Genomic DNA, 9,638 nt, shown 5'->3' on the forward strand with positions numbered 1-9,638 from the left:
CACTACCAGCTTAATAAGGCTCGTGTTGATTTCTGATTCTTGACTAGAATGAAGGCTCAGGAAGGCAAGGCTTCCTGTCTTTGTTCACTGAATGCCTAGAACAGTGTTTGCAACAGTAGGGGCTTCATAGATATTTGTTGAATGAATGAACCCAACCAGCACCTTCTCTGATAGCTGAGTGACCCGAGGACCACTCTATCAGCTCTTAAGAATCTCGGTTCTGACTACAGAAAAGATGGGATCTGAATCCCTTGACAAATGGGAACTAGGTTTGCTGAAGGAGGCTCAGTCAGTAAGGGGTGGGTCAGCTTCTTCGTGGAGGAGAGGACAAGAATTATGAACATTTCACCCTTTCCAGCAGCCTTTTTCACAGAGCAGGGACCGTGATATGGACTTCTCATGGCTTGTCCCATTTGGTCCTAACAATGTTGTTGCTGTTAGGAGCTGTCAAGTCCCTACACACAACAGAACAAAATACTGCCTGTGCCATTCTCATAATTGTTGTTATATTTGAGCCAATTGTTGCTTTCACTATGTCAATCCATCTCATTAAGAGTCGTCTTCTTTTTGACTGATTCTCCAGTTTACCAATTATGATGTCCTTCTGATAACATGCCCAAAGTATGAGAGACAAAACCTTCCTCTCCTCAATTATTAGGAGCATTTTGGTTGTACTTCTTTCAGTATAGATTTACTTGTTCTTCTGATGCTTTCAATATTCTTCACCAACACCATACTTCTAATGCACTGATTCTTCTATGATCTCCTTATTCATTGTCCATTTCCACATGCATGTGAAATGATTGAAAATATGATGGCTTCAGTCAGGTACACCTTAGTCATCAAAGTGACTATTTGCTTCTTAGCAATTTAAAGATGTTTTGTACAGAGATATGCCTAATTCAATACTTCCCTTGATCATTTGACCGCTACTTTCATGAACCTTGATTGTGGATCTAAGCAAATTTCAATCTATTCTCCATTTATCAAGATGTTATTTATTGGTCGAGTTGAGAAGATTTTTGTTTTCTTTACATTGAGGTGCAATTCATTCTGAAGGTTGTAGTCTTTATCTCCATCAGTAATTACCTCAAGACTGTGCTTCCAGAAATCAAGGCTATGTCATCTGCATATCTCAGTTTATTAATAAGTCTTCATCTAAAACTGATGCCACATTCTTCATATAATCCAGCTTCTCAGATTATGTGTTTAGCATACAGATTGAGTAAGTATGATAAAATATTACAACCCTGCATGCATATTTCCTGATTTTAAACCTTGTTCTATATGAAGGACTACCTCATGGTTTATATGAGCACAATTAAGAGGTCTGGAATATACGTTCTTCAAAATGTTAGCCATATTTTGTTATGATCCACACAGGCGAATGCCTTTGCATACTCAATAAAGCAAAAGGAAACAATTCTGGAATTCTTTGCTTTTAACCAAGAACCATCTTACATCCACAATGATTTCCTTTCTTCCATGTCCTCTTCTGAATTTGGCTTGAATTTCTGGCATCTCCCTGTCGATGTACTACTGCAAACATTTCTTAATTATCTTAAACAAAATTTTACTTGCATGTGATATTAATGATATTGTTTGATGATATTCACATTCCATTAAGTCACCTTTTTTTTGGAATGGGAACAAATATGATCTCTTTATATCAGTTAGCCAGGTAGCTGTCTTCCAAGTTTCTTGACATAGAAAAGTGAGTGCTTCCAGTGCTGTATCAGCTTGTTCAAACATTTTAACTTGTAGTCCATCAATTCCTAGAGCCTTGTTTTTCACCAATGCTTTCAGTGCAGCTTGGACTTCTTCTTTCAATATCATATGTCTTGATGATATACTACCTCTGGAAATCTTGAACATCACATATTTCTTTTTACTACAATGAATCTGTGTATTTCTTTCATCTACTTTATATGTTTCCTGCATCACTAAATATTCTGCACAAAGAATCCTTCACTATTACAACCCAAGGCAGCTGGCAGTCTCAAATCTCAAACCTTGCATTCTCTCCGAACTCAGGTAGACTCATTAACAACCTACACTATGCTGGAAGTGATAAGAACTTGAAGATTACAGCCTTCAATATAGATTTCACTTCAGCATAAAGGATATAAAAATCTTCACAATTGAATGAATAAGCAACATCATGATAAACAGAAAATATTGAAATTGTCAATGATTCCATTCTACTTTGATCTATAATCAACACCCATGGAAACAGCAGTTGAAATGGGGATGTTAAGAAATCCAGGATGAACTTTGAGGACATTATGCTGAGGGAAATTAGTCAGTCACAAAAAGAGAAATACTGCATAGGACCACTACTGTAAAAGACTAAGAAAAAGAAATTATACTAAAAGGGTGTAGAGGGAAGTCTTTGTTGGTTGTTGGGAAGTTGGTGATGGGTGGGGGAAAGGGGGGAGGGCAGAGCGCAGGGTGGAGATTGGACACAGGAGAGCTTGGGTGCTAGGGAGGGGGGCAATATGCAGGGAGGGAGAGGGAAGGGGAGAAACGGGGCAGATGGGAGAACAATTGGGCATGTTCGAAACGGCTAAAGGGGACAGAGATAAAGGACTATATATGCACAGCTTTGGAACGGCAGGGCTCTGAGATACGGAGATTCAGTCATGGTTGGAATGGGGGTTGGGAATCATGTTAAGATGATTGACTGTTTTTTTGTTGTTTGTTTGTTGTTTTAATCTTGGTTTCCCTTGCATTATAATATAGAGTAGACACTGGAGAGGGAGAGAAAGGAATAGTCAGAAACACCACACTAGAAGGCTTATCAGTCAGTCTTCTGTCTATGACTGATTGGAATACCTAAAATGGGGCTATAGCGTACCCAGTGAATGAGGCTTCTTGGGGAGCCTTTGCAATACACAAAACTATAGGTAGAAACCAGAACCACAACCAGATCTCCAGAGATGAAAACTCTCCACTTGAAAGGATGAGCAGACCAGCCTGGAACGGTTAGAAGAATAGAGGATACCTCTTGAAAGAAAGACCTGCAGGAAAAATGGAGGCAGATGGGCTGTTACTACAAGAACTAACAAATCGCTTCCCTAGAAAACATCAAGGCAAGTGGCCAGGTCCTCTCAATGCAGACTCTCTTCCAAGACTAAGACTCAGTGGAAATGCACACACATCACCGATGGGGGGAAGTGGGGTAAAAGCAGCAATGAAGCGGCAAGCTAAGCCCTACAATGTTCAATGGACTTCTGTGGACCCACTGGTTGGCAAGCAGTGTGAAGAGGCCTCGGGACTCTTGGGCCCAGAGTCAGTGGCATGGCCACAGAGGACTCAAGAGGAGAGTGGAGCTACCAGCTGACGGGAAGAGAGGACATATGCACAGGAGCGCTCACATTTGCAAATGATACCCACATGACCTGGACCGGATGACTGGATGATTGGAGCTCAACCAGGAGAGGAAAGAAGACGGGGGAAAAAAAAAAAAAAAAAGAGTGAGCTGATACTGTCTGATGAACTTGACCTATACCTATGGAGCAGTGACTCAAAAGAGGGAACAAATCCTCACAGCAAGAAACATTCACACACACCCCCACACAGAGTGGACAGAGAAGGGCAGCTTGGACATTGGATACTCAAATGGAGAGGGGGGGACTACAAAGGCAAGAAGTGACTGGCTTACAAGCTTTCAAGAGGGAACCAGGTGCTAGGGAGCATGGCAGAAGGCAGAATCTCCAGTAGGTACTATTCAGTCTGTCTGGGTGTAGCTGATGAAAGGACATACAGATGGGTAACTTGTGATACTGTAGTGAATAATGCTTATCAGGATGGACTATGAGAGTTGTAAATGCAAAGGTAGAAGTTTTGTAACAAGGAAGGGAGTGATTAAATCTCTAGGATAGGAGCGGAGGCCTCTGGGACCATCAATGGAGAAGAGCCGAGAGCGGGACCCTACCCAGAGAAACAGAGATGCCTGAGATAGAGACAGAGATGATGACGTGGAGTGATGAAGCGACTGGGGACTTTGGACCCAGGGAGGGAAAGGGACTGTAGGCCGAAAACTCGGGTGAGGAGGGGGAAGTATAGGGGGCAGGTTTCTGGGATATACACTTTGGGTGGTTGATGATGCATGGAGGGAATTGGAACCATGGCAATGAGATGTTATACGATGGAATGAATGTAAAACTAAATTTCTCCCATGTAAACTATCATATAATTCACAATAAAACATTAAAAATAAAATAAATAAATAAAAAATTCAGGGCACTGAAAAGTTTCAGCTTAGCCTAAAGTATAATAGAACCTGAATAGTCAGTTTAGAACAGCAGTTATAGTTTAAATCTAACTCCACTCCCTAGCTATAGAGCATAACTAAGCAGTCCTTTTCAATCTCCAAAGCAGAACTTGTGGCCAGGGCAAAGTGGTGGGCAACTCATCTCCCAGGAACAAAGACAAAATCAGGTAATGGGAATGATTGAAACAATCACTATGTTTGGGATGTGACCACTTTAACTACTGATGTGCTCACCCTAACGACTGGAATAATATATATATTTATTTATTTATTTCCGAGGGTTTCTGAGGCTATAAATCTTTACAGAAGCAGAAAGCCTCATCTTTCTCCCACGGAACAGCTGGTAGTTTTGAACTGCTGACCATGAGGTTTACAGCCCAATTTGTAACCATTATGCTACCAGAGCTCCAAATATATATATAATTGACTGCAAATTCTGTGATCTTGATCTTCTTCCCTTTTAAATGCCCTGGTTGTGCTCCAGTTGGAAAGGCAGATCTTGGCGATTCCAGCTCCCCTGTCTTCCTGTATATCAATGCACAATAAACACTTTGCTTTTTGCTTTAAGCCCTAATTCTGAGTATTGGCAGCACTTATATAATCAACAAATGAAACAGAATATTACATTGGGAAAAACTATTATAAAATATCTCTTTAAAGTGTTAAAAACCAAAGATATCATTGTGAGTACTAAGATATGCCTGACCCAAATAATTGTATTTTCAATTTCCTCATATGCATGGGGAAGCTGATCAATGAATAAGGAAAACTAAAGAATTAATGCATTTGAAATGTAGTGTTGGTGTAAAATAATGCCTATACTATGAACTAAAAGAAGAACTAACAAATCTGTCTTGGTATAAACAGGGTGTTCCTTAGAATTGAGGATGACAGAACTTTGTCTCACATACTTTGGACATGTTATTAGGAAGGAACAGCCCCTGGAGAAGGAAATCATGGTTGGTACAGTAAAGGGTCAATGAATAAGAAAACCCTCAATGAGATGGATCCACACAGTGATTGCAACTATAGGCTTAAACATAACAATGGCTGTACAGATGATGCAGAACTGGGCAATGTTTCATCTGCTTATGCATAAACTCTCTGTTGGTCAATCACAACTCAAGAGCACCTACTAATAATAATAAATCTTTGTTTCCACCCATAGACCAAAAACCAACATGCCTGGTTGCTCAGGAAATTAGTGTCTCAACCCTGAAGGAGGAATATGGCTGATGTCTCAGCAGCTACCATAAATACCAATCCTCAAATTAAGTCTGCCATTTGAAGGACTTTGATGTTTAATCTCAAACCTAATCTGTATATGGAATACATTTTTCATTCAACATTTTAAAATGATACATGTTTATTTTGTTTCTTCCTTCCAATGATCTTTTTCTCATTGGTCATATTCTTGCTTTTTATCTCTGCAATGCTGAGGATTCTGATATCTAGAGGGTCTTTATTCCCAATTCAGCTCTCATTGACATCAAATAAATCGACACCAAGCATTATTATTATACAGATGGGCCATTCCTAAGCATCCCCATTTGCTCTGATATCACATCTCCCAGAAACTCAGCAAAAAAGTGAATGTGAGATTTATTGTACATTTTTATATTAATTTTTTTTTTTCTGCATCAAAGGCATCTCCTAACTTTATTAAAGGGCCAGCGCCACAGAGTAAATATAAAAACACAAAATGTCCCGTCAGTTTAATAACAATAAAAAACCCCAAAAAGGAAAACTGAGGGGCTAGGGGAAGAAGCCCCTGGGTCAGGGGCACAGGAAGCCCTACTCATGGCATCAGGCCTGGCTGAAGGGGTCCCCTCAGGTATTACTGTTGCTACGAGGTTGTGGGGGTTAGCGATTGTCCTGTGGGAGCCACCAGTCACGTGGGTTAAGGACCCTCAGTTCTTTTGGGGTGTGCTCAGCTTCTGCATGCCCCGGATCTTGTCCAGCAGGTCAGAGATGAAGGCCTCAGTGGGTTTGTAACAGTCAACCAGCAGCTCCTTGACCCTGGCAGCCCGGTTATCATCACTCTCCATGTCCAGCAGCTCATCCACATCAACTTCCGGCTGGCTCTGGAATCTCTTCTTCCTGGCAGTCATAGAAGCGTGTAAGCTGCTCCAAGATCCACTCTTCTAAGTTGAGGCGCTTCCTTAGCTCCTTATGGTCATACTTGACTGTGACCTTCCCTTGGTGCCTCACTGGGCCATCGTCGTTGTCTGTACCGCCTGGGCCCTCGCCTGCGGCCCCAGGGACACTCTGAAAGTAGACGCTGGGCCCTGGGCCACCACTGCCTGGTCCAGGAGCTGGGGCTGTCAATGCCACGCCCCCCGTGGGGCCGCTGTCTGCCATGGTGGCCACATGCGCACGCCAGGCCCCTCCCTGCGCCTCTGCCTCCAGGCCACCTGCCGGCTGGCTCCGGACCACTGGTTTGGTGCGGTTTGAGCGGGTCGCCCGGGGCAGCTGCAGCATGCGGAGCCCCCGGGCCTGGCCTGGCTGCACCCCGCCTATATTAATTTTTATTTTATTTATTTTAAAGAATTTTCTCATTAGGGGTATTTTTAAGCCATTGAGATAGATGTTTATCCAAATCCTTGAATTTCTGAAATGACAAAGATTAAAATTAATTAACATTTGAAGGATTAACCATTCAAATATGCTTAGTGTTAAAAAAAGAAAAAGAAAAAGAATTAGGGTAGAGTATAGACACTGGATAGTTTGGATGCTGTGGAGGGGGCAATACACAAGAAGGGGGAGGGGAAAGCAAGAACAGGCAGATGGGAAAACAATTAGGCAGGTTTGCATGGGATAAGCTAGACAGAGGTCAATAATGATATAGGCACAACCTTGGAACAGCAGGGCTCTGGGATACAGGGATTGAGACATGGTTAGAACGGGGAAATAATGTTAAGATGCTTGGCTGTCTTTTGAATCTTGGTTTCCCTAGCATACCATTATAAAATAGACACTTGAAGGGGAGAGAAAGGAATAGCCAGAAATATCACCATAGAAAGCTTGTAAGTCTGTCTTCTGTCTATAATTGATTGGAATACCTAAAATGGGGGTGCAACATGCCCAATGAAGGAGGCTTCCTGTGGAGCCTTTGCATTACATAAGACCGCTGGTGGAATCTGAACCTCACCCAGAATCTTCTGAGGTAGAAAATTTCCACTGGAAAGGACAAGCATAATAGACTTGATTGGCTAGAAGAACAGAGGATACTGCTTGAAAGAAAGACCGACAGGAAAAATACAAAAAAAACCGGCAGTCTGCCAGATTACTACAAGAACAAGCAAGTTGCTCACCCAGGAGACATCAAAGTAAGAGGTCGGGTCCCTGCAGGGCAAACCCCATCCAAGACTAAGACTCAATGGGAATACACAAGCAGACATGAGCTCTGATTGTTGACCACATTCATCACCGATAAGGGGAAGTGAGAGAAAAACAGCAATGAAGCTGTGAGCTAAGCCCTACAACGTTCAATAGACTCCTGTGAACCTGGGTAGAGACCAGGTTCTACCCAGGTAGAACTGGTAGGCCAGCAGTGTGGCAAGACCTGGGGACTCTTTGACCCAGAGTCAGTCAAATAGCCACAGAGGTCTAGAGTGGAGAGTGAAGCGTCCAGCTGATAAGAAGAGGGGACATGCATAAGAACATCCACACTTGCAGATAATACCCATTCAACCTGGCTTCAATGACTGGATGATCTAAACTCAACTAGAAGAAGAAAGAAGAGGAAAAAGAAGAGTAATTTGACACAATTTGATGAATTTGGCCTACACCTGTGGATGCAGTAGCTCAAGAAAGGGAACAAGTCTTTACAGCGAGGATCATTCCCACCGCCTCCATACAGAGAGTAGACAGGGATGGGCAACTTGGACATTGGCTACCCAAAATGTGTGTGTGTGGGGGGGGGGAAGGCAAGAAGTGACTGGCTTACAATCTTTCAAGAGGGAATCTAGATCTCCACTGAGGAGTATCCAGTCTGTCTGGGAAGAACTGATGAAAGGAGATGGGGATAGGTCCCTTGTGGTATAATGGTTAATAATTGTTACCAGGACTGATTGCAAAGGTCAGAAATGTCAAGGTGGATATTTTGTAGAAAAAGGAGGGGAGTGATTGACTATACAGTCCAGGAACCGAGGTCCCTGGAACCATCAAGGGAGAACAGCAGAGCGTGAGACTGTACCCGGAGAAGCAGTGACGCCAGAGATAGAGGCAGGCAGAAAGGATGATGTGGAAAGATGGAGCAGCTGGGGACTCTAGACCCAGAGAGGGAGAGGGACTGTGTGCCAATGACCAGGAGGCAGGCTAGCAGGGTAAACCCTTTGGTTGGTTAATGATGCATAGAGGGGATTGTAACCATGACAATGAAACAATATATGATAGGATGAATGTAAAGCTAATGTTCTCCCATGTAAATTATCACATAATTCACTTTAAAACAAACAAACATGAATTCAGTGTCATATGAGATAGTCCTAAAGAAGGAAAACTGACGTAAAACTCAGTAAGGTTTCAAAGGGAAAGCAAAAGAGTTTTATGGGGTAGTTAAAAATAAATACCAATTCACATTAGTATTCTGTTATATTTAAATAATTAATCCACAAATCTCTTCAAACACTTATTATTAATAGGATTTCTAAATTATGACATCATTAGCATGTAATGCATTATTTTAAATATGAGTATTCTTTCTAAAGTCATGTCAAATTATTGCATGCTAATTTGTGTAACTGGAGAAAAAAATATCATATTACATTCATGACTTTGAACCTTACACATAAATATTAATGAAGACCTTCTTTGTTTTCTTCCCATTCAGAGAAAACCAATATTTATTTTGGTGCTACTTACTTAGAAAACAGGACACCATCATGTCACGCTTATCAACTGAAGCAATTATTAAGCACTCATATAATGCAGTTCTTTTGACATCATCTGATACAAAGCTCAAATTCTCTCATAGTGGCAGTGTATGATCTAGGAAAAATAGTAAAAATGCAGCTTATTGTGCATATGACAGATAGTGTTTTCAATTCATGACTCCTTCACATAATTAGACTATCAACTTTTCAGAGCCTGGGTTCAGTCCTTCATCATCATTATTATCCTAATAGCCAGTGATTATGATATTTACATACTCTAAATGAATCTTTGGAAAGCATTAGGTAAATGAATAACTACTTATCCTTATAGAATAGCTACATAGGGATTGTCCAGTATCAGATGAAGTCATTCTGATTTGATGCCTACTGATTCAACTCTTTTACTTCACGAAGACCTCTGATCTATTGACAGCATCAATTGCTCATTATCCCTCAACTCCCTGTTGGTATCACTACACATTTTA

The 9,638-nt window shown here is 41.5% G+C and overlaps 1 pseudogene; it reads right to left on the minus strand.

The window, feature by feature from the left end:
• Nucleotides 1–6,186: 6,186 nt before the first annotated feature.
• Nucleotides 6,187–6,707, minus strand: LOC102836605 (annotated as a pseudogene).
• Nucleotides 6,708–9,638: the final 2,931 nt, after the last annotated feature.

The sequence above is a fragment of the Chrysochloris asiatica genome, unplaced genomic scaffold (genome assembly GCF_000296735.1).
Source record: "Chrysochloris asiatica unplaced genomic scaffold, ChrAsi1.0 scaffold00001, whole genome shotgun sequence".
In the NCBI taxonomy this organism is placed as follows: domain Eukaryota; kingdom Metazoa; phylum Chordata; class Mammalia; order Afrosoricida; family Chrysochloridae; genus Chrysochloris; species Chrysochloris asiatica.